Source organism: Carcharhinus amblyrhynchos, chromosome 2 (assembly GCF_965287045.1).
Source record: "Carcharhinus amblyrhynchos chromosome 2, sCarAmb.v2.hapA, whole genome shotgun sequence".
NCBI classification, from domain to species: domain Eukaryota; kingdom Metazoa; phylum Chordata; class Chondrichthyes; order Carcharhiniformes; family Carcharhinidae; genus Carcharhinus; species Carcharhinus amblyrhynchos.
In genome coordinates this window covers 43,006,285-43,031,375 of record NC_137325.1, presented here as the reverse complement: position 1 = coordinate 43,031,375, position 25,091 = coordinate 43,006,285, and the positions used below count along the sequence as shown (strand labels likewise).

Below are 25,091 nucleotides of genomic sequence, written 5' to 3'. Positions count from 1 at the left end.
CTTCAATCTGTCTAACATTTTGTGAACAATTAGAACAGAACTGGTGAGTCCCAGAGAACTGTCCAAAATCACTGTCTCTATCTGAGAGTCAAAGAAACTTGCAGAGGGTCCCAGGGAGTATTTTCCCAGACAATTGTCACATTGGTCTACACTTCACAACTTCTGCAGGGTCCCGACATGCATCTTCCATTGTATCTTTTGTCTCTGACAATCTGGAGAAAGGAAGATCTTGTCCGACATGTCCTTTACCAGGCTAACTTGCCAATCTACGAAAATTTCTCACATCTGCAGTCTGCATTTTTGCTTATTTACATCCCAACTATCTCTAATTTTAGAATCAATAGCTTTATTTCAGTACTCCATTTCCAAATAACTATATGTTTTGCAAGCGGCATGGTGGTACAGTGGTTAGCACTGCTGCCTCATAGCACCAGGGACCCCAGTTTGATTCTCAGTTGGGGGTCACTGTCTGTGCTGAGTCTGCATGTTCTCCTTGTGCTGCGTGGGTTTCCTCTGGTTTTCTCCCACAGGAGACGTGCTGGTTAGGTGCATTGGCCATACTAAATTCTCCCTCAGTGTACCTGAACAGGCGACAAGGGCAGTTCTACACTAACATTGCATGTAATCTCACTTGTGACACTAACAAAATAAATAAAATAGCAATCATGGGCTGAACCTTGACCCAGGAAGCATAAGATGTATCTCCTTCCAGAGTAATACAACTTCCTGAACTGCTCTTTCTTTCCCATATTCAATTCATTTCTATCCAATTTTAGTGGCACATCACTTTTTCAATTTGGACACAGAACCTCTTGTGATAAAAGCTTCACTGAAATCAAAGTATATTGGGCAGCATAGTGGCACAATGGTTAGCACTTCTTCCTCACAGCACCAGGGACCCAGTTCAATTCCTGGCTTGGTCACTGTCTGTGTGGAGTTTGCACATTCTCCCCATGTCTTTGTGGGTTTCTTCCGGGTGCTACGGTTTTCTCCCACTGTCCAAAGATGTGTAGATTAAGTGGACTGGCCATGCTAAATTGTCCCTCAGTGTCAGGGAGACTAACTAGGGTAAATGTACAGGGTTATGGGAATAGAGCTTGGGTGGGACTGTGGTCATTGCAGACTCGATGGGCCAAATGACCTCCTTCTGCATTGTAGCATTCTATATAATGGGTAATTTCATAAATTTAAGTGCATTACATGAAGATTCACCAATGTTACACAGAAATTTAGGTTTGTGTTCCTCAGCCTTTTCCATTCATTAATTTTAATACAACAGAGCAATGGAATAAAACTGATAGGTAGAACTTCATAAATCAATTGCTCTAATTGCCCAGGAAATGTTAGATGGATTAAAGCCCAGTCTTACACTGAGCTAATTACACAACGGATCACTGCCTTCCGACTATCCGGCTCACCAACTATTCACCCACCTATCAATTCTCATCCACCAACTCATTCAGCCACCCAGCCATGGGGATGGAGTCCTCCATGTCTGTGGGGTGGGGGACCCATGCCTGTGTGTGGTGGGGCTCTCTGATGTCTGTGGGGGAGGGGGGAGCACTCTGCATGTGCATGTGGGATAAAGTGTTTATATGAGTTCAAGGTGCCAGCCTGGCACTACTAACAGGGCACCCTGTAGTATCAGCTTGACACCCTGGCATGCTAGCAGTGCCCATTGGGCAGTGTCAAGGGGACAGGGCCTCAAGGAGGAGGGATCAGATGGTGGTGGACCCATAAAGGGAGTGGTAGGAGAGGAGGGAAGGGGAACACTAAAGGGGGATGGTTCTTGGGACTGGCAATGGGATGCGGGGGTACGGGGGGAGCAATGTCAGGGAATGAATAGATCCCCAAATATTCTTGGATGCATGCGCAATGGCACCCTGAGCACTCTTCTGCTGGCTTCCCTGGCAGGTTTAGGCTAAATTGCCACCAAAAAAAAGGAGGGAAAGCCTCCCATTTTCTTGCCTGTTGGACACTTAGAATTTTTTGGGGAATAATTTACTTAACTCTGGTCACCATACCTACAGAAATATGAAGATATTCCAGATGCCTTTCTGTGAAAGGACACTACAATGAATAATACTATTATCCAACTGATTTTATCAGTTTAAAAAGGAATATTAATTTCTATTAACATCAATGGGAGGATATTAGTGAGGTGTAATAATGCGCTTGTTTTCTACTCTATAGGGAAGGTTAAAATCTACCCACTTCAGTCTTAAAATCATCTATTAATCAGCACTCTTTTAGCCATAAAAAGCTCACATTTTTCTTAATACTTCTACGTTAATTTTATCAATGATTATTTGGTATTTTAAAACATCCAGATGGAAATAACTGCATGCAAGCAAGTAATATTCACACGTATATTTCTGTTTTTCATGGGCTGTTGAAAAGATACCAGCCAGTGGTGATTTTCTTCACTAGATGACTTTATTTATAGGAGGTGATTAACTGTAATTGAAAAATGTTGGTATTAGAATCATTTTATTAATGTTAAATATTATTAAACTAGAAAAAGTGTGCAGAAAAGGTTTACTAGAATGCTACCAGGACTTGATAGTTTGAGTTATAAGGGGAGGCTGGATAGACTGGGACATTTTCCTCTGCAGCATAGGAGGTTTAGGGGTGACCGTATAGAGGTCTAATAAATGAGGGGCGTAGATAAGGTAGATAGTCAACATCTTTTCCCAAAGGTAAAGAAGTCTAAAATCAGAGGGCATAGGTTTAAGGTGAGATACAAAAGAGTCCAGAGGAGCAATTTGTTCACACAGAGGGCACTGAGTGGCTGGAACAAGCTGCCAGAGGTACTGGTAGAGGTGAGTACAATATTATCTTTTAAGAAGTATTTAGGCAGTTACACAGGTAAGATGGCTATAGAGGGATATGGATCAAACACAGGCAATGGGGATTAGCTTAATGGTAAAAACTGAGAGGCATGGACAAGTTGGACCGAAGGACCTGTTTCCATGCTGTAAAGCTCTATGACTCTATTTCTCAAATGAGCCATTGTTATGGTTAAGCTAGAATTCTACCAAACTGACAATCAGCCTTGTGGATTTAAGCCTCAGAACTAATCCTTAAAGAAATAATGTCATTGATTTAGTTGGAGCTGGTTAGAAGCCATATCTAGACATGTCTTTTAGTCTATTTTGTTGCATTCGTCTTCAAGTTTTAAGCTCATTTACTTGTACATCTTAATTTCCAAATAAATCATCAGTCCTCAAAACAAAAACAGAGCTATCACATGATTGATATGCAAAGTCAATAGTAACATTTTTAATTGTCATAGGGGCAATATCCTGGAGTTCCCTGCCTAACTACATTGTGGAAGCGCCTTCAGCCCCAGACTGCAGTTCAAGCAAGTGGTCCACAAACAGCATCTCAAGTACAATCAGAGATGGACAATAAATGCTGAGCTCCACAGCATTCCCCACATTACAAGGAATATTGGGGGAAGAATTATGACAAAGAAGGGAAGAGAAGGAGCTCCATGAAGGAGGAAGGGAGGAGGATGAGGAAGCAAACAAAGAGGAGGAGGATGGTGGGCAAAGAGCAGAGAAGTGAAGGAGAGAGGAAGAAAATAAAAACCAGGAAGTTTGCTCAATCGCAAGCGGCTGCTAGTATTTTATTTGAGTATGGATGGCTCTATCTTTCACAAGGAATTTGTTAGGGTCTTGGTGATAATGGGTCTATCCAATGGCCACATTATGAAATTCTGCTTCGTGGGGTTGTTGCAGCTTGGCTTACACTCTACTCAATAATGGTATATTCTGTTGACAGGGGTAGGGAAGGACAGGGTAGGAGATTGGTTGTGAAAGAAGACAGCATTCTCACAGAATGCCATGCAACTCTGTGATCAAGCTATCCAGCACAGTTTGTCTGGAGGGAGGGGGAAGATTGCCCTCCCAATTACTAACAAATGCTAGTTGCTCAGACTGGGGTTAAAACACTCCCTTCTGATCGAAGTCCTAAGTTCTGTGCCGAATGGCGAGGAGGGAAGAACTACAAACCATGGCTAGCTCATTAAAGTATGTGACGGTGGGGAGAATACAAGATACCGTACTGTGGCTGGTTGCGTGATTGGTGTTTTATATATCTGCAGGGCCAGGGATGTGTGTAGCAGTGATGGCAAACAGAATTAAGGAGTGAAGGTTCATCAAATGTTAGCAACTTTCTGAATGCAGAAGAAGAATAATCAAATCAGGTTACTTCATGCCTTGTTTGAAGTTATAGAGAAGGAAGATCTTTATACTTTACTTAATGTCACTTAGCTTTAGATTACAGCAGCAGCAGATGTATAAAATTGTAAGTATGTTTCAACTTCAAATAGTTATCTGAAATAATTATTGCTTTAAAAAGATATGTAAATCAGAAATAACTTTGATAAAATAAGATGATGCTAATAATACTCTACCAGCATATTCAATGCTGCTATGTGGACCTAGAAAAATGTCAGGTTTAATTGTCAGCTGTGCTCAGCTCAGTAAGTGGAAATGGATGAAATTATATATAATTAGGCTTGGCAAGGGAATGGAAAACAAATCTTCCCTGTGTCCTTACAACTGATCTCTGTCCAAATGACCCCCGCTGGGAAGTGCAAGTATGTGTACACATTGGTGAGGATAGCATTAGGCTCATCAGTACAATCCAGTTACCTGCTTCTGCCATGTCTTTACATGAACCAGTCCTTTCAGAAGATGAAGTTACAAGAAAAATACTCCAAAATTAAAATAAGGTAAAGGCAAAGAATACACAAAAAACTTTTTCTCCTTCCTAATATATATTCTTCCCAAAAGAAAATAGCAAGTGATGCTGGCACCATCACTAGTAGAACTGTAGAGCACAAAAGAAGGGCATTTTACTAACTGCACATTGAGAAAATTATATTTAGTGGAACAGGAGCTACTCAAAAAATGTCTGATTTAGCAGGGAAAAAAAAATATTTTACATAGTCTCAGAGCAAGAGTAAATAATTTTCTCACTGCACACTGGAATTTCAAGTTGTTGTTGGTAAACACTGAAGTGTACAGCATTTTTCAAAATGCAATGTGCATATTGTTCACTTAAAGCTACCATACAGAATTGTACTGGCAGAAGAGTCTGAAAACATAAGCAGAGAGTCTGAAGAATTAATAAAAGAAACCATTATGCTTGTGCACAAATAGCTTTCTGTGGATGTTTCTAGTCTCAAAAACCTCACACTAGCAACAAGGATAATGCAAAACAAGAATATTTCTGGAGAGTTTTTCCTGCTTTCTGCAGAGAAAACAACATTTTAAGTTGCAGACTTAGAGAAACTCAGGCTGTTTCAAAGGCACAAAAGTTCAGATCAAACTAGCAGGAAAGCTTCATAGACAAGTTTAATCACTGTTGCTGATAAAATTGGCACTGTCTATGCCTATCTACTTATCACCTGAAATACATTTGGAGCCATCTTTTGTCTTCATATACTGGCAAAAGCGACTGTGATGTTTTGTAGGAGCGATGGCAGGTTTTGCCATCATAGAGGATTAAAGGAAAATGGCTTTACATTTCCCCAGCTGCAGCAAAGAATTAGGAGACATTTTAGAAAAATTTAGGTCTGAGCAGAATCAGCTAATACCCTATTTCATAGTAATGAAAAGTACAATACATGAATCACAAAGGAAAATCAGATCAGTGACCAGTGTTGCCTGTGCCCGAGACAACAAGCAAACAAATGTGACTTTGGAGATTTGGAAAAGTTGCAAGGAAAATTCAAACAAAAATAATTGAAGGTTATCTCTCCAGCCAACTACGCTGAAAGGCATTCAAGAACAACAGATGCTGTCAGAGCTGTCTGGAGTTAGCAAGATGACTAGTATTTTCTGCTTTAAGTGTTACGGAAGTTGAGGCTGCCAAAACCACACATCCTACTCCTGTGAACACTATTCATTGTTTTCTGGCACATGAGCTGAGAAACAACAGCAATCTCAAACAGAATTTCAATGTATCTAAACAATGATTCCGCTATGGGGGTACTGATCCACACCGGACTAGTCAACTGGTGAAAGACTAGAAAACCCAGCCATTTTGTTCAGGTTTGTTGTTCATCAGAAATATCAACTCTTAAGTCCAATATCAACAGAAAGATGCCTTGTAGGCATACCAGCAAAATGCAAAATAATATAGCCAAAGTAGAGGCAGATGATCCTGACCATACTTTTATACACTCTTTTAGATGCAAAATCCAGCCATACATGGCAGTGACCACTAATTGCTCAAATGTAGATGCTCTCAGATACAGGAGCATCTTAGATACAGAAGCATCTGTCAATGTCATGGGAGAAAAAAAACACTCAAGAAACTTTAGAACTGCCCCATTCCCTGCACACCAGGGAATATGCAAGTTATAGAATTATTGAATCATAGAATCCCTGCAGTGCAGAAGGGTGCTATTCGGCCTGTCAAGCTTGCACTGAAGTCAATGCCACTCAGGCCCCATCTCCGGATCCCCACGTATTTACCCTGCTAATTCCCATGACACCAAGGGGCAATTTAGTATGGCCAATCAACCTAACCCGTACATTTTTAGACTGAGGGAGGAAACTGGAGGCCCTGCAGGAAACTCAGGCATACATGGGGAGAGTGTGCAAACGCCACAGATACTCACCCAAGGCTGGAATTGAACCCAAGTTCCTGGCGGTGAGGCACCAGTGCTAACCAGTGTGCTGCCCTGTTCCTCCTGGCAAATAGTGACAAAGCATTGAATATTCTCATGTGGCCAAATGGGCCACCTAAAATGGCGATTTACAAACCATGCTGGGCCAAGTGGCCAGGTCCAGAAATAGACAGGTTGTAACCTTAAATGAATATACAACAGAGCAAAATAGTCTGCAGCTCCAAAGTCCATCCCAAAGACAGTGGACACTCTCTGGTCAAACATATCTGTTTACAAGACAAAGGGGAGCCTTATTCCCTTATTTGGGAGGGAGGTCTGTGACCTAGGTGCCTCCAGCACTTACAGGCATGGTGTTGGGACAACCCCAGAGATTAGTGTTGCAGCACCTGATAGAATTCTATCGATCAAGGTGATCAAACCCTGATTGACTGATTGGTGATAATCAAGAGACTGTCCAGAAGGGCATGAAACCAACGAAAAAGGTGCTGCAGAACAGAAGAATCTCTCCATTAATGACACGACCACGAATACGAGGAAGAGACAGGAACTCGACAAAGGTGACCACCACAAGCAACTGCCACCACACCAAAGATGGAAGGAAGACCAGAATCAGAGTATCAGGCAGGATGAAGGACCAGACTACACCATGACTACGGAGATCAACACACGGATAAAGGCCAATATCTGCCTGGGTACTTGCCAGTCACACAAAAGTTAAGTCGAGGTCTAGTATTGAACTTAAACTTGAGTATTCTGCTATGTAAATAACTTCTATTGACTGTGTGGTTGATTAACATTAATTGTGTGTATGAATAAATATTACTGTATTGAAAAGAAGTCAACTCACAGTTCCTTGTCCACAATATAAGGGTTAAAACACACTGTGCGGCAGGCACAACACTCAGGACTTATAAAATACCAATCTCATTAAAGACTCCAGAACATAGGCTGCATGTCGTGCCATATATGGAGATACGCCAAGGTCAATTATCATACAGCAACTGATCTGCACATGATTGCTGTCACATGAGATTCCTAGTCACACCAACAACATCCTGCAATTGTATGCTGACCACTCCCTTGGTATTGGCTAACTGAAAGGTGCTATCTGCAAGTCACATGAAGATCCCAATGTGCCCTCAGCAGTGCATCAAAGATGGAAACTACCATTTCATAATCAGGAAGCAGGCGGAGTAGGAAGCTCAGTGTCTACTTGATCTTGTCATTACTGAGAAAGTTGGGGTTGAATGTACCCTTTGGGCACATACAAGTTGTCAAGAAACTCAGAGAGAGAACAGATTCTGTGTCGATATGCAGTTATGACAGTAGAGTACCTTTAAGAAATAAAGGTGCTACTCTGTTTACAGATTTCAAGCAGAGAGAGGGAGGCCAGTGATTGGGGCTGGCCATTGCAGTGGTGTTGGGGGGGGGGGGAAGGAGGGAGGGGGATTGGGATTGTGGGGGAGGTGTAGTGGTTGGGGTGGGGGGGAGGTGGAGGGAGGTCAAGGCTTGGGCATGCTTGGCGGGTGGTGGGGGGGGGGGGGGGGGGGGGGGGGGTTGGAGGGCAGCGATTGGACCATGACAGATTGAGAGAACCGGTGTTGCAGGGGTTGTGGGGCTGGCCAGCGATCAGAAGGCCGCAAGATAGGGGTTACTGCATATGTGCTGATCTAGACCCTGACAGATCAGTGCATATGCAGTGGCCAGCTCAGCGCTATGCTGCCGGCCTCCTGGAAAAATAGGTGCCGCACATTGATTTCTAACATGATTCATGCTGGTACACTCAGCAGTGCACAGAATGTGGGAGATTCATCTCTGAACTCTCACTGGAAAAAAAAACAATGTGATTTACTCCAGCTTTACTCAAATTTGACGCAGAATTTTTCTGGGAGAATCTTCCCCCCATGCATTTTGGGCACTTTTCTTCCTAGTGAATTTGTTTCATTTTCTGTTTTGGTTGGCCGCAGTTTTTAATTTCAGAAGGGATATCAAATGAAAAGAAGTGGTTTTTGTTCTTTCCCTGATGTAGAAATTCTGCTGGTTCTTGCCTTCCTGGAATAGAACATCAGCTGTTAGTGGCTTGTCCATAGTCTCTCCCTGCTGATCTGGGAAGCTGTCTTGAGTGTGTCCAGAGGGCTGCTGGAAGTTACAATGCCGAGAAGTCAGCATTTTCAATTCTCCAACCAAAGGACTCAGTATCCAAAGTGCCCAACCAGTATCACGTAAGCATTAGTCTTTGTTGAGTTAAACCTGTGGGAAGGGTTTTTTTAGTCTATGGGAAGCTTTTGTTTGATTGGATCATCTTAGAAAAAATTGTTAAGGATTACACATTATCATGGTTGTTTTGTTTTTGTTTGCAATTGATAAACGTTATTGCTAATTTTCTTGCATGTTAACTATATTTTAAAGTAAACTTTATTTGATAAAAACTCCCTAGTGTGTTATTTGAATCATACCTGAAGTGAAACATATCATGTTTATCCTCCATTCACATTGGAATTCTTCGATACAAGAGGCTTAACTCTGGAGCCCATTCAGTAGTTGAAGTATTTCAATACAAGATTTAGTCTGCGATTCAATGACTTGAAGGCACGCAGAACATCAGTGATGACCTTCTCATCTATGGTCTCACATGCCTACAATGTCTTAAAAAAGTCAAGTGTTTGTTCAATGAGAGCAGAATCAACTTCTTTCGGCATGTGTTCAGCACTGCAGGAACATCATCTGATCCATACAAAGCTGAAAGCCATTGCAAATGCTTCAGATCCTACTAATGTGCAGGAAATCCAAAGTCTTCTAGGAATTATCAAATTTTTTAGTTGCTTAATTTCTGATAGCACTTGCTGTGCTATCTGCCCCTCTGTACAATCTGACAAAACAGATCACCAACTGGGAGTGGACTACATCACACAGACTGTTCGCAGATCAAACAACGGTTGTCAGCAAGTTGTGCAAATCTTAATTTTGACCTTGAGCAAACTACCTGGCTAGTTGCAAGCCCAATTGACATTATGCAGTCCTTGTGCAGAAGATAAGGCAGGGAATCAATAAGGGATTGGAATGCCCTGCCTGCTGCAGTTGTAAATGCGCCTAGTTTGGGGGCGTTTAAGAGATCCGTGGATAGGTTTATGGACGAAAAGGGATTGGTTTAGGTTAGTGGGTCATTGTTTTTTAACTGGTCGGCGCAACATCGTGGGCCGAAGGGCCTGTTCTGCGCTGTAGTGTTCTATGTTCTATAACTGTTGTGATGACAAGCCAATCACTAACATCCGGACAGTAACGTTACTCACAAAAGGAGAAATATTCTCAGTCACATGGAGGATCTTATAATTTTATCTCTATTCTAGAAGTGAACTCAAAGTCAGAACCAATCATAGGCTACTAATAAGCTTGTTTAACAGTCCACAAAGCAAACCATCCATTCAGATAGAGCTTTGGAAACTCAATTTACAAGAAAAAATGTTCCATACTGAGTGTTAGCCAGGCAAGCTCAACCTTGTGGACTATCTTTTGTGATATCCTACCAGTTGAGAGGTAAAGATCACCAAATAACATTTTAACTATGTGAGCCTAAATCTAAGGCCAAATATGCTAAAACTAGCCAAAATCATAGTGGTGACAAAATAAGAGACGTTTATAGTTATATGCGATTGGAATCACAAACTGGAATGATATGATTGGAAGAGTGACGACAAATAAAATTGTTCACATACTACAAGATCTTCATAATGTCTGAGATGACCTCATTGTTAAAACCACATCTGATCTGCATTGTCATTCCACACAAATGAAAAGAATGTGTTGTCGATACAGCACATGAAGACCACTGCCTCACAGGCCAGGGACCTACGTTCAATTTTAGCTTCGGGTGACCATCTGAGTGGTGTTTACACTTTCTTCCCATGTCTGGGTTTTCTCCAGGTTTGCTCCCAAAGTCCAAAAAATGTACAGGTTAGGTTGATTGGCCACTCTATATTGTCCCTTAGTATCCCAAAATGGGTTGGGGGATTAGTGTGGTAAATACACTACAGGAATAAGGCCTGGCTAGGAAGCTCTTTTGGAGTCAGTGCAGACTCAATGGGCTAAATGGCCCCTTTCTGCACTGTAGGGGTTCTATGAATCTCTGACATGCAAACATTTGTTGTTATCAAAAGTCATTGCTAAACATAGTTCACAAATTAACACATGAAGTGCATCAAAGCACTGAAAACACCATTTGTTAAATATTAAACATTCAATAGTGACATCTCCAACAAAGAACATGAGAGATTAGAGGATATCCTATTCCAGAGAGGAAACATCCACCATACTTTAAGCAATTATGTTACAATGTGAACTATTTTTAGTTGGTGAACAAATATTTTTCATCTTACTTATATAATTGAATGTGCTGTTACATTACTATAAAAGTTAGCGCATATAATAGGTTGAAGGTTCAAGTTATGATTATGTTTATTTTTCAGGCTTTGCAAATTAATTATTGAAATCTGTGTTTCATTAACTAAGAAGGGGAGGCATTTAGTGTACAGTGTTTGACAAGTGCAATATACATATTATTCACTTAAAGCCAACATACTGAACCAGCAAAGGGAGTCTGCAAGCAGAAGAGGAGCCTCCTAACAAGCTGATTTAATGAAGTAGCCACATTGCTCATGAACTTTTAATTCTGGCTGTTCCTAAAGCCAGAACTTCACAAGTACATTGTTTCTGCTATTTTTTGATAAAAAGTGTGCTTGGTTTTTACTTTTGTTCAACAAGTGACAATATCCCACCAATTTTAATTGCTTGAGAAATGATGCAATTAGATGGACACACCAACTACTCAATACTAATTCTACATTTCAGTCACAGCTTAGAGGTAAAAATGCAGACAAAACAATACAGTTTGACCTACATCATTTAAAGTTAGATTGTACCAATTAATCTGAATCCACTTAAGTGCAAGTTGGAGGAAAGCTAATACAGAAAATGGCAAACTATAATTTGTGAACTGTTTTCCAGCTCTTTGAGCTATCCACCATCCCACTTTCCTACCATGTACTTGTCTACCAAGTTTGTATTTCTACTTAAATTCTAAGGCAGTTGATAATTCATGATAAGGTGTTTTTGATGTTTTTGTACGGAAAATCAAAAGAAATTAAATAGAAAGTTTTTTTTTGCATTTAACATTGGACTTAGAATGGAAAGTGCTTATAGTCCTTCTAAGAGGAATGATCAATTCTTGGATCTGTAAAGTGAACAAAGTGAAGAATAGCTGGTCTAATAAATACATTTTATTTATCAAAGTCAGTAAGGGGTTGGAGTCTTGTCCTTAGTTAGGATGGGAAGTAATCCAGCCATATCAAAAATTGGAGGAAAACGTATTTGATTTTTCTGCATAAACATTAAGGGGCTAGTATTCTTTTCTGGCTCTAAAAATGCCAAGTAAGCTGATTATATTAATAAATTTACCACCTAAATTGAAAAAGTTGGCAGAGGGAGTTTATTTCTATAGATGATCTACCCATCTCTATCTCATGTTTTGGTTGTTAGGAAGATGCTTCTGGATTCAGCTAAGGGACAGTGGGTCTAATGGTATTGGAGGGTTTCAGTCACTGACATGGAGGCACTAAATACTTTAGCTCAAGTAAACACCAAGTTTTGCTTAATAAAGTTCCAAATATAATTGCACTCAGCAATCTCTTCACTCCCTCATTTTTAATACTTTTCAACAAACCTATCTAATTATCCTTTAAAAGAGATTTCAGACTCAGCTTTAATAATTGTTTGCAACAGATGGAATGTGAGTCTAGCTTTCTCTGTTAGTTTTGTAATTATCATAATTTTAATCCCTCCCATTCCAGTCTCACTAACTAATGGAAGCAAACATCAGATTGACAGAGACCATTCATATTGTTGATAATCTCTATTGGGTCAGCTTTGAACCTTTTTAGCTTTAGTGAAGTGTTTGAAGCTTCTCCTGTCTCTCATCATAACCATGACTCCTCATCCCAATTAAAATTCTAATAAATTTAGCTTCAACTTTTCCATTTAAACGACGGGCATGATTCACCCTTTTCTCCCACCAGGAGGAAAAAACCAGAGTCTCTCTTGCTGGCATTAGCAGCATCTGTGAGGTAGAATTCAGCTACCTAATCAATGCAAATATACGCAACATGTGAAACACATCAGCCAACCTAGCCTCAGAGATCGGGGTGCTGTTTTAAAGAGCTCTCAAAGACAGGCTCCTCTTCCCCTCACAATGTAAATGATGGCCCCTCCACCCCTCATCCAGTGGCAAAGGAACCATCCCCAAACCCTCTGCACAGAGAAGCAACCTCCTCCCGCCACTGAAAGAATGGGTCAGTCCCTGCACATCACGCAGGCATGTGATCCTCCTGAGACACACCAAAAGGCACATCCTACTCAGCAATCCCCCCTTTGCCAATGTCAAAGGTGCACTACTCTGCCAGATAACCTGGCAGTGATACCCTGACCTGGCCCACCCAGCTTGGGGGACCCTCCCTCTGCAGTCTGACAGCGGCAGAGGAGCACATGGGCACAGCACTTACCTCTTTGCCCGCCCTTCAGGATCTAACGGATCAGGGCCAAGCTTGTCAGGACCTGCACCAAAGCCCGCCATGTGGGTTTTCGACTGGAAGGGGAAGGTTGATCATGGGAGGGCATTGAATCTTGTTTCGGGCCCAATAATTACATGTATATTAAGATTTTTGAATATTCATTGTTTCTGCCTCCTCTGGGCGAGAAGCTCATTGAGCCAGTGTGGCGGGCCAAGATGCTAAAATCTATTATAAAGAATATGGTAACAGGACACTTAGAAAATAATGGTATGATAGGGCAGAATCAACATGGATTTGTGCAAGGAAAATCATATTTGACAAACCTGTTGGAGTTTTTGGAGAACATAACTAGGAGAATAGATATGGAAAAACAATGGATGTGGTATATTTAGATTTTCAGAAAGCTTTTGATAAAGACCCACACAAGAGGTTCATAAAAAAAAAATTAAAGCACACAGGATTGGGGTAATGTACGGGTATGGATTGGTTAACGGACAGAAAACAGACAATAGGAATGGGTCATTTTCAGGTTGGCAGGTTGAGGCTAGTGAGGCACTGCAAGTCCCAGTTATTAACAATCTACGTCATTTATTTGGTGATGATTAAATATAATATTTCTAAGTTTGTAGATGGCACAAGACCAGGAATTGTGAGCAAGATGCAAAGATGTTTCAAAGGGACTTGGAGAGGCTGAGGAAATGGGCAAAAAATTGGCAGATGGAGAAATGTGAGGTTACCACTTTGGTAGGAAAAACAGAAGTATAGAGTATTTCTTAAATGGAGGGAGACTGGTAAGTGTTGATTGTCAAAGGCACCTGGGTGTCCTTGTTCACGAGTCACTGAAAAGTACTATACAAGTACAGCAAGCAACTCAGAAGGCAAATGGCATCCTAGCCTTTATTATGAGAGGATTTAGGTATTGAAAGATATTTTACTGCAATTTTATAGTGTTATTGCTGAGATAGCTTGCACCTGGAGTACCATGCGCAGTTTTGAACTCCTTACCGAAGGAAAGATATTCTTGCCATAAAGGGAATGAAACAAAGGTTTACTAAATTAATTCCTGTGATGGGGGGATTGTCCTGTGAGGAAAAGATTAAATCAACTAAGCCTTTATTCTCTAGAGTTTGAGAGGTCATCTCGTTCAAACATTGAAAATTCTTGGAGAGCTGGACATAGTAAGAAGGATGTCTTCATTGGCTGGTGGGTCTGGAATTAGCAGACACCATCTCCTAGAATAAGTGGCAGCCATTTAGGACTGAGACGAGGAGAAACTTCTTCACTCAGAGAGCAGTGAATCTTTGGAATTCCCTGCCCCAGAGGGCTGTGGAGGCTCAGTCGTTGAGACTGAGATTGATAGATTTCTACATATTTAAAAACATCGAGGATTACGGGGATAGTGCAGGAAATGGTGTTGAAGTAAGATCAGCAATGATTGTACTGAACAACGGAATGGGTTCAAAAGGCTGAATGGCCTACTCCTGCTCCTATTTCTAATGTTTTTATGTTCTTACAAACTTACGGCTAGTGGGATGATGCAGAAACAAGGGCTCTTGATTCTTGGGTGCATTGGTGCTAATTCTAGGACGAGTAGGAGCTATACATGTTGCTGCTCAACCCAAAAACAAAATCCTCCAAATTTTGGGAATATAAACAGAAAATGCTGGAAAGACATAGGTCAGGCAGCAACTGTGAGGAGAAGGAGTTAATGTTTCATGTTTATGATAACTTTTCTCTTTCTGGATGCTGCCTGATCTGCTGATTATTCCCCAGGAGCAGGCTCAGGAATGCTAGCTTTCCTGTTGGCTGCAAACACACTGATCAGAAAAATTCTTCTTATGATATTTCAGAAACTCTTTCTGCTCTCTGCCCTTCACACTATTTCTATCTCAATCTATACAAGGATATCTCCCATTAATACTCTGAACTTTTCCTACAAATTTTTTCTTTCCCATCAATTGGTAGTCAATGGAATATACTCCAGCAATACGAAATACTCCTGGATACAAGATGTCCCGGAGAGATTGCAAAGAAAGGAGGGGGAGTGATGGTACTGATTAAAGGAGAGTATTAGAATGCTGGAGAGAAGATGTCCTAGCAGGGTCAGGATAGAATGGATTTAGTTAAAGCTAGGAAACAATAGAGGTACCAGTACACTTTTGGATGTCTTCCACCGGCTGCCAACTACTGGGAAAGAAATAGAGGAGCAAATTTGCAGAGAAATTACAGAGACAAGTATTAATTGAAGTGTGCAGCAATGGAGTCACCTCAGCGAGACCAAATTTGCATTCCTTGCATTTTTAATTTCTGGTTAGGTTGTTACTACTTAACCCTGGGCAAAATTAGCTTCTGGTTTACAGTAGAGTTAGTTATAGAGGTTTACAGCATGGAAACAGACTCTTCGGCCCAACTTATTCATGCTGCCCTCTTTTTTAAACCCCTAAACTAGTCCCAATTGTCTGTATTTGGCCATATCCCTCGATACCCATCTTATCCATGTAACTGTCTAAATGCTTTTTAAAAGACAAAATTGTACCCACCTCTACTACTACCTCTGGCAGCTTGTTCGACACTCACCACCCTCTATGTGAAAAAGTTGCCCCTCTGTATCTTTTTGTATCTTAAACCAATGCCCTCTAGTGTTAGATTCCCTACTTTTGGGAAAATATATTGTCTATCTAGCTGATCTATGTCTCTCATTATTTTATAGACCTCTATAAGGTCACCCCTTAGTCTTCTACGCTCCAGAGAATAAATTCCCAGTCTATCCAGTCTCTCCTTAAAACTCAAACTATCAAGTCTCGGTAGTATTCTAGTAAATCTTTTCTGCACTCTTTCTAGTTTAATAATATCCTTTCTATAATAAGGTGACCAGAACTGTACACAGTCATCCAAGTGTGGCCTTACCAATGTCTTGTACAACTTCAATAAGACGTCCCAACTCCTATATTCAACGTTCTGACCAATGAAACCAAGCATGCTGAATGCCTTTTTCACCACTCTGTCCACCTGTGACTCCACTTGGAACTTGGAACCAAAGTACTTGGAACAAAAATAACTATCAAAAGTCATCCGTGTTTGAATATAACATTTTTGAAATTGTTTGGAGTGGTTTTACTGCTGATGGGATTGATATATTATTGTCTGACCAATAAACTGTTTTTAGAAAACAATTACCCCAGTCACACAAGTCTTAAATTATATGATCAGGCCAGCAAAACATGTGATTATGGTTTTAATAGCAATTTCAAATTATAAACCCTTTATTGGTTTAAACCTAAGTTTGGATCTGCCATTTTTTTTTTCTATTTCTTTCATGAGATGTGATGTTGCTGGCTAGAGCCAGCATTTGTGACCCATCCCTAACTGTCCTCCACGTGATGTTTTCGAACTGCCTGCTTGAACCACTAAATTCCAGTGCTGTTTGGGAGAGAGTCTTGGGATTTTGAGCCAGCAACAGTGAAAGTATAGTTTCAAGTCAGGATGTGGTGTGGTTTTGGAGGTGAACCTTTTGACGATAGTGCTCCCACACAACTGCTATCTTTGTCCTTCTAAGTGGTAAAGGTCACAGTTTTGGAAGGTACCATTGAAGAACCCTTGGTTGGTTGCAGCTGTGCATCTTGTATATAGAATCATAAAATCATAGAACACAGAAGAGGCCCTTTGGCCCATCGAGTCCACACCGATACATTAGAAACACCTGACCTCCCATCTAATCCCATCTGCCAGCGCTTGGCCCATAACCTTGAATTTTATGATGTGCCAAGATACTTTTTAAAGAACGTGAGGCAACCCATCTCTGCCACCCTTCCAGACCACCATCCTCTGGATAAAAAAAACTTTTCCTCACATATCCCTTAAACTTTCTGTCACCTTGAAGGTATGACCTCTCATGACTGACCCTTCAACTAAGGAGAACAGCTGTTCTTTATCCACTCTGTCCTTGTCCCTCAATCTTGTACACCTCAATCAGGTTGCCCCTCAGTCTTTTCTGTGCTACACACCACTACCACTGAAGGAGGGAGTAAATACTTACATTGTTGGTTGAGCTGCCAACCAAGCAGGCTGCGATGTCCTGGATGGTGCCGAGCATCTTGAGTGTTAATAGAAACCCGACAGTGCAGAGGAGGTCATTTGGCCCATCAAGTCTGCACTCTCCAGTAGAACACCTTACCCAGGCCAATCCACCTAACCTGTTCAGCATCATTTTGCTTTTCTACTTTATTTTTCCAAGTAGGCCAATAGCTTTATTAACAATCTTCTCAACGTCTCCTGTTCTCTCCACAAATTTGTGCACATAAACTACCAGATCTGTATTCCTGCATCCCCATTTAGCTCATATTGCATCATATTTTTCTAACCAATGTGAATCACTTCACACTTTCCTGCATTAATTTCAGGTTCCTGGATCTGTCAATTTCATCAGTCTTCCTTTATCATCCTGAAGTCTGTTTCGATCCTCCTCATTGCTTATTCATACATATCCAAGTGTTGCACCAAGACAAATTTTGAAGTCATGCCCATCCAAGTGCAGTTCCATTAATATTTATCAAAAAGAACAGTGGTTCCAATACTGACCCATGGGATCATCTGGTACGTTTGCCTCTAGTCTGCCAAACAATTTTCTTTCTCTTAGCCAATTTTGTATAAATGCTACTACTGCCCTTAATCCCATGGGCTTTAAATTTGCTAAACAAGTCTTTTTTAAACTTATTTGTTCATGGGATGTGAACATTGCTGACAAGGCCAGCATTTATTGCCCTTACTTAATTGTCCTTGAGTAAGTGGTGGTGAGCTGTTGCCTTGAACAGCTGCAATTCATGTGTTGTAGGAAGCTCCAGGGTTTAACCCAGCCACAATGACAGACTGCGATATAGTTCTAAGTCAGGATAGTGTGTGGGTTGGATTGTGGTGGTGTTCCCATGCATCTGCTGCCCTTGTCCTTTGAGATGGTACAGGCCATATGTACAATCCTTCTCCACCTTCTCCATTTCTTCAAAGACCTCAAAAAAGTTAATTAAACATCATTTGCTTTGAACAAATCTGAGCTTTTATTTATTTCCACATGTTTTTCCAAATGCCAATTAAATTTGCTCCAAACTAACTGTCTCAAATACCATCAACATTCAGGTGATCGATCTATAGCTGCCAGTTTAATCCCTCTCCGCTTTTTAGAGAGGGGTGCCATATTTGTAATCCTCCAGTCTTCCGGTAGCACTTCCATATCCAAGAAGAATTGGAAGATTGTGTGAGAAGCTGCAATTTCCACTCTTACTTGCTTTAGATTATATCCCAACTAGGTCAAGTGTCTTGTGAGTACAACCAATCTTAGAAGTACAGTTATCCCTTATTTAGCCTCCTTGACATGTTTGTAAACCCAGTGTGTTAAATTAAAACATGCTAAATGACAACTCTTTCTCATAAGTAAACATGCAATAAGTGTTGGTTATGTTCCTGACATGTAATTTTAAGCTTAAAAGCTTATTTGTTGCACTGAATCTAACTGACCCAGAAATTCTCTTTCAATTTACTACTCATTCCAGTTCCTCACTGTTTCCCACCATCCACTCCCTGCTTCATTCTCCAAACCCGTCCTGTTCCCTGGTTCCCCCTCTTCCTCACCACCCCTCCTGCCATCCTCTCACTGCCCTACTCCCCAACCCCCCAACTGTCCCCTCTTTTGATCCCGCTGCTGCTTCCCTCTTGCCAACCCATTCCTGACCCCATGCTGGAGGTAGTTAGTGAGAAAAGAGGGACTGAGGGGATTAGGGGAGGAAAACAGCAATAAGGAGACAGAGACTGGGGTGGGATAGTGAAACTCCAAATGGGAGGGAGAGGGGAGCAGTGAGCAGAGGGAGTGAAAGGGTTGGAAAAGAGAAGCACTAAGGTGAAGGGAGCAAGGAGGAGAGAGAGTGCGAGGCAGCAACCAGTGTGACGTGGGAGGGAGTGAAGTGGTCAGGAGAGCAAGAAATGTTCTGGTATTTGATAGGGTGTAGTTATTTCTGATTCAGTCTTATCAGAGTTTGTTGTGAGGAAACTAATCAGATCCAACGTGTACAGGTTCTCCACCTGTGTAATACTGATACTAACGTCTCTAATCCATAATGAATGAAGCTACGTATTATTGTATTACCCAATCTCTTACGTGCGGCTGGCGCCTTGACGTTTATCTACTCAGTAAGAGGAGGAAAAACATAACAAGAAAGAAGGAGCAAGAGGAGCAGGAGAGAGTGAGCGAGAAAGAGAAGATCATGAGTAGGGTGGTGGCGGGGGTGGAAAATGGTGAATGGGAGAGTGGGAAAATGGTGAATGGGAGAGAGGAGGGAAGGCAAATGGGAGAGACAGGAGGAAATGGCACATAGGAGAAAGGGGGAAATGGTGCATGGGAGACACAGAGGAAAATGGCACATGGGGGGTGGGGGTGCAGGGCTCATGGGTTGGGGGCAAGTGGCGAATGGGAATGAGGGGCAAGTGGCAGAGGGGAGAGAGAGAGGGGCAAGCAGTGGAGAGGACAGAAAGAGGGGCAAGCAGCAGAGGGGAGAGAGAGAGGGGCAAGCAGCAGAGGGGAGAGAGAGGGGGGGGGGGCAAGTGGCAGAGAGGACAGAGAGAGGGGCAAGCGGCAGAGGGGGGAGAGAGAGAGGGGGGGGCAAGTGGCAGAGAGGACAGAGAGAGGGGCAAGCGGCAGAGGGGGGAGAGAGAGAGAGAGGGGGGGGCAAGTGGCAGAGAGGACAGAGAGAGGGGCAAGCGGCAGAGGGAGAGAGAGGGGGGAGTTCCAGGTGGGAGGGAGAGGGGCAAGTGGCGGATGGGAGAGAGAGAGGGGGAAAGTTAGGGTTGGGGTTAAGGGGAAGTGGCGAATGCGAGGGGAAAATGGCGAATGGGAGAGAGAAGTAACTAACTATTGGGAGTGTAAAAGAGAAGTGGTAAATGAGAGGAGTGAGGATTTTTCAGAATTATATCCTGTACTGCTTCCTTCCCTGTTGGGCTTATGGAGGTTAAAGAACAAAAACAAAAATAATGCTTTAAGGCATGGAATTCAACTATGCACATCACATCATGCAAGGCTGAACTTTAACTAACTATATAGCACAATGACCACTTGCTATGGTGCTGTTACTGTTATCTATTATATGATTCATTTTAAAATTTCATGGAAGATTTTCTTTTACTATGCATCCTATTGTTTACCATTAGCAATTCTAATTTTTTATTGATTTATTTAGGAAGTCCATGGTTGACTTTTTCTTCCTTGTTTATACTCCGTGTATGCATCATATTGACTCCACTAAGTACTTTCACACCATGATATCTATGTCCTCTAGGATATAAATAAAACTACAAATGTGCATTTTGGTGTGTAATACACCACAGACACTAAGGTTGTGATTTTTTGGGGTTGCTAGCCCCTGGTAGGAATCACAATGGCCTGGAAAATTGGGCATCGAGCTAAATCGGCAATCATGCTGGGCATCAGAACTTTCGTGATTAACATGGCCTGCCCATTGGCCTCAATCTGGTTCACAACCAGGAACTTAAATGTCTATTTCTGAATATCAGTTAAGTATCATTACCGGGTCATCCCCATCCACTCAGCAGGAAAATAAGGACCTGGTTTCTTGGATTACAAAGGAGGGGGAGGGGTGCAAGGAGTTAAGTCCTGCACCCATGTGCTTCTCTACTACTACCAAACTGCAGAGGGAAGGACCCCAAGGGACCTGGGGGTGGGTTACTCAGGCTTGAGGGGAAGGGGCTGACTTCACGATTGTCCATTAGGATGGGGGTCTCATGGCTGGACTGCCTATCTAGCCCTGGAAAACACTCTTAGCACAGTGATCTCAAGCAGCTTTCAGTTCAAAATCTTCATTTCTGTCAGTGTGCTGTGAAGCCCTTGAGATGCCCTGATCACTTTAATATCCATGCCCCGTAGATATCTGGAAGCACTCAAAAATCACAGCAGCAGTACATTCTGCAGAGAGGTTTGTTCTTGCTCTCTCTCTCAGAAGCCCCAAGTGTGAGAAGATCCCTTTGAAGTCTTTGGACTGATAGAGATGTCAACTTCTGTGGGGTGATTTCCCTTTTCTATATTTAATGAGCAGCAGGTGCAGTCAGGCCACTTTGATCTGCTGTAATCGACAGCTGCACAGCAGATCAGATACTTCACTGTAGACACAATCCAGTAAGCCTCATGAACTTCCTCATTCCACCAGACCTGCTCAATCAACTCCTGTCTTTTAACACTGCATTTTGTTCCATGAGCCTTCCTGGAAAGCTCAAAAGCTTTAAAAAACACTTTGTTCATTCAATTTCATGCTCCATTAGCTTTAACTAGCCTTTGATTGACAAGTTGAACCAAGGATGCACTAACCAGGAAGTTTGCTTGTTTTTCTTTCCCTTCATAGTTGAATGCATCTCATGTGCTTTCTAAACATTGGCTCAAAAAAGAAGTGAAATCTCATGGCTCTTGGCTAATTGATCCAACCTGTTGATCAAAGGTAAATGTTTATAAATATTGTAGTTAGGAACAAAGGCAGGCACTTGGGCTGCCTACATCCACTTCTGTAGCAATGTCCATTTCAGCCCATCAATTCCAAAATTCATCCACACTTTGATTCCTTCTAACCCCAATTATTCCAACATTCTCCGAGGCAGCCTCCCATCCTCTATCCTCCAAAAATTTCAGTTCATTCAAAATTTTACAGCTCACATCTTATCCATCACTCTTGTGCTTATTAACCAAAATCTGCCAATGTGCCAGATTTAAAACTCTGATCCATGTGATTTAATCCCTTCATGCTCTCACATGGGCTGGACCCACCGCGGGGTATGTCCATTGACCTTCATTGGGATTGGGCCATCCCAGCAGTGGACGGGGCTGGAAAATCCCAGTCTGTGGCTGTAAACATATCCAGCTATACAATAGTCTTGAGAGTCTTTTGTCCATCCTCTAATCCCTTCATTCAACTATTGACTGTAGTACCATGTCTATCCAGGCTATAAGTTCTGAAATTCCTTCCTGAAAACTTTCAGCTTGCATTTTCTCCTCCAGGATGCTCCTTAAATATACCTCTTTGACCAACGTTCTAATATCCTCTTCTTTGGCTTAGCATTTTTTTTCTTGATTGCTCTTTTCCTATGTTAAAAGTGTTATATAAATGTGAGTTGTAATTTTTGACAGCCTTGTCTAATTCTGTACCACACAATTCAGAACTTTCTTTCTCACCATAATGATTTCACGTATACAATATGTGCTGATAAACGTGAAATTTAGTTCTCTCTTCACTGTACTGAGGCACAGGCAGAGGCAAACAAAAAAACAACTCCATAGGTCAAGCCAAAAACTTCCTGACAACTGATCTTGTTCTGCTGATAAATTTCATGGGAGACAAAGGAATGTCATACAAGTGTGTTAACATATTTGTCATTGCAACAGCAAAGTATGATTTCATCTTGTTTCTGACATACCAGCACCAAGGAATTTGGAACAGATATTAGGAAAATAAAATTGACGTTGCTGAATCAAAATAATTTCAGATAGAAGTCAACATTGAATGAAGGTTCTGCTTAGTAAAATTAAAATTTGGCTCAAAAAAAGTCACTAAAAGGCAGATTTGACCAGTGTGGCAAATGAAAAAGTTGCAGTTTTATTCACAAAATAAGAACATAAGAACATAAGAAATAGGAGCAGGAGTAGGCCATCCAGCCCTTCGAGCCTGCCCCGCCATTCAATAAGATCATGGCTGATCTGTTGCTGCTCAGTTCCACTTTCCCGCCCTCTCCCCATAACCCTTAATCCCCTCTCCTATCAAAAACCCATCAACCCGCGTCTTAAAAATATTTAGCGAGGCAGCTTCCACCACTTCAACGGGCAGAGAATTCCAGAGATTCACCACCCTTTGAGTGAAGAAGTTCCTCCTCAACTCCGTTCTAAACCGGCCCCCTTTTATCTTGAGGCTGTGCCCCCTAGTCCTATTGTCTTTTTTGAGCGGGAAGAGTCTTTCCACCTCTATCCTATCCATCCCATTCATCATCTTATACGTCTCAATGAGATCTCCTCTCATTCTTCTAAACTCTAACGAGTACAAGCCCAGTTTATTCAGCCTCTCCTCATAGCTCAACCCCCTCAACTCCGGTATCAGCCTAGTAAACCTCCTCTGCACTCCCTCCAAGGCCAAAATATCTTTGCGCAGGTGCGGCGCCCAAAAATGCACACAGTACTCCAGTTGCGGCCTCACCAATGCCCTATACAGCTGCAGCAAGACCTCCCTACTTTTATATTCAATCCCCCTCGCTATGAAGGCCAGCATCCCATTCGCCTTCCTGACCACCTGCTGCACCTGCAAGCTGGGTTTTTGCGACTCATGCACAAGGACCCCGAGGTCCCTCTGCACCGTCGCCTGCTGCAGTTTTTCTCCTCGTAAGAAATAGTCCTTCCTACCATTTTTCCTACCAAAGTGGACCACCTCACACTTGCCAACATTAAATTCCATTTGCCATTTCCTGGCCCATTCGCCCAGCCTATCTAGATCCTTCTGCAGACTCTCCACACCCTCCGCACAATTTGCCGTTCCCCCAATCTTGGTGTCATCAGCAAATTTCGACACTCTACACTCGGTTCCCTCCTCCAGATCATCTATATAAATGGTAAAAAGCTGAGGCCCCAGCACCGACCCCTGGGGCACTCCACTAGTCACCATCCGCCAATCCGAATAGCACCCATTGACCCCCACTCTCTGCCTCCTATTTGACAACCAATCCTCTATCCACGCTAACACCCTACCCCCAACTCCATGTCCCTCGACCTTCTGCAATAACCTCTTGTGAGGCACTTTGTCAAACGCCTTCTGAAAATCTAGAAAGACCACATTCAACAAGACTGTCATATTTTTGACATGGACATACACCACAAAACATTGCAGATGGTGGAAATCTGAAATAGAAAATGCTGGAAATGCTTAGCAGCTTTGTTAGCATCCAAAGGGCAAAACAGTATCAGATTAATGAACTTTCATCAGTTCTGAACTATACCCGACCTTCTATATTTTGGAACGAGTTGATGCTGATGCTGAGTGCGGAGAAAGATATTTCAGCAATAATATTCTTTATGTGAATGCATAGAACTTGTCTCTTCAAATGTAAACTGTAAATTGACTTTCATATCAAAACATTTGTCTTTATTTCCATTCAATACTCAGGAAGTAATTAACCAAATCCCAAACTAATTCCAAACCAAATGAAAAATGTTTCACAATATAAGACTGGCAAGAGCCTGCCTTGCAAACAACATAGATCTCTCCCCGTTGTCATGCATTGCCACTGGAGACAATGCTGGGCACACGTACCAGGGAGAGCAGGGGTGGCAGTGGCCAGGCATGGCCCTCTCCCCTCTGAGCAAAGCACTCACCTGAACTCCTCTTGCAGGTTCTGCTCACTAGGTGGACATCCCATGGGAGACAACTGCAACAGGAAATCCTATCAGGGTAAATCGTATTTTGAGCCTCTCGAGATACTTTGCGCTCTTATCGCCAATTGCGCCTGCTGCACTGTGGCACGGTGGTTAGCACTGGTGCCTCACAGTGCCAGGGATCTGAGTTCAATTCTGGCCTTGGGTGACCGTGTGCAGTTTGCACATTCTCCCCGTGTCTGTGTGAGATTCCTCTGGGTGCTCCAACTTCCTGCCACAGCTCAAAGATGTGCAGGTTAGGTTGAGTGGCCTTGCTAAATTGCCCATTAGAGTCAGGGGCATTAGCAGGGTAAATACATAGGGTTACAGGGAAAGGGTCTGGGTGGGATTGTTGTTGGTGCAGGCCAGATGGGCCAAATGGCCTCCTCCTGCACTGTAGGAATTCTGTTCTATTCGAGTTCATGATCACCAAATCACAGCCAATGTA

General features: G+C 42.1%; 1 protein-coding gene across 1 annotated transcript in view; it reads right to left on the bottom strand.

The window, feature by feature from the left end:
• ankhb (ANKH inorganic pyrophosphate transport regulator b) overlaps positions 1-25,091 on the bottom strand; it is a 129,536-nt gene that overhangs the window by 31,404 nt on the left and 73,041 nt on the right. The gene's annotated exons all lie outside the window — the stretch shown is intronic.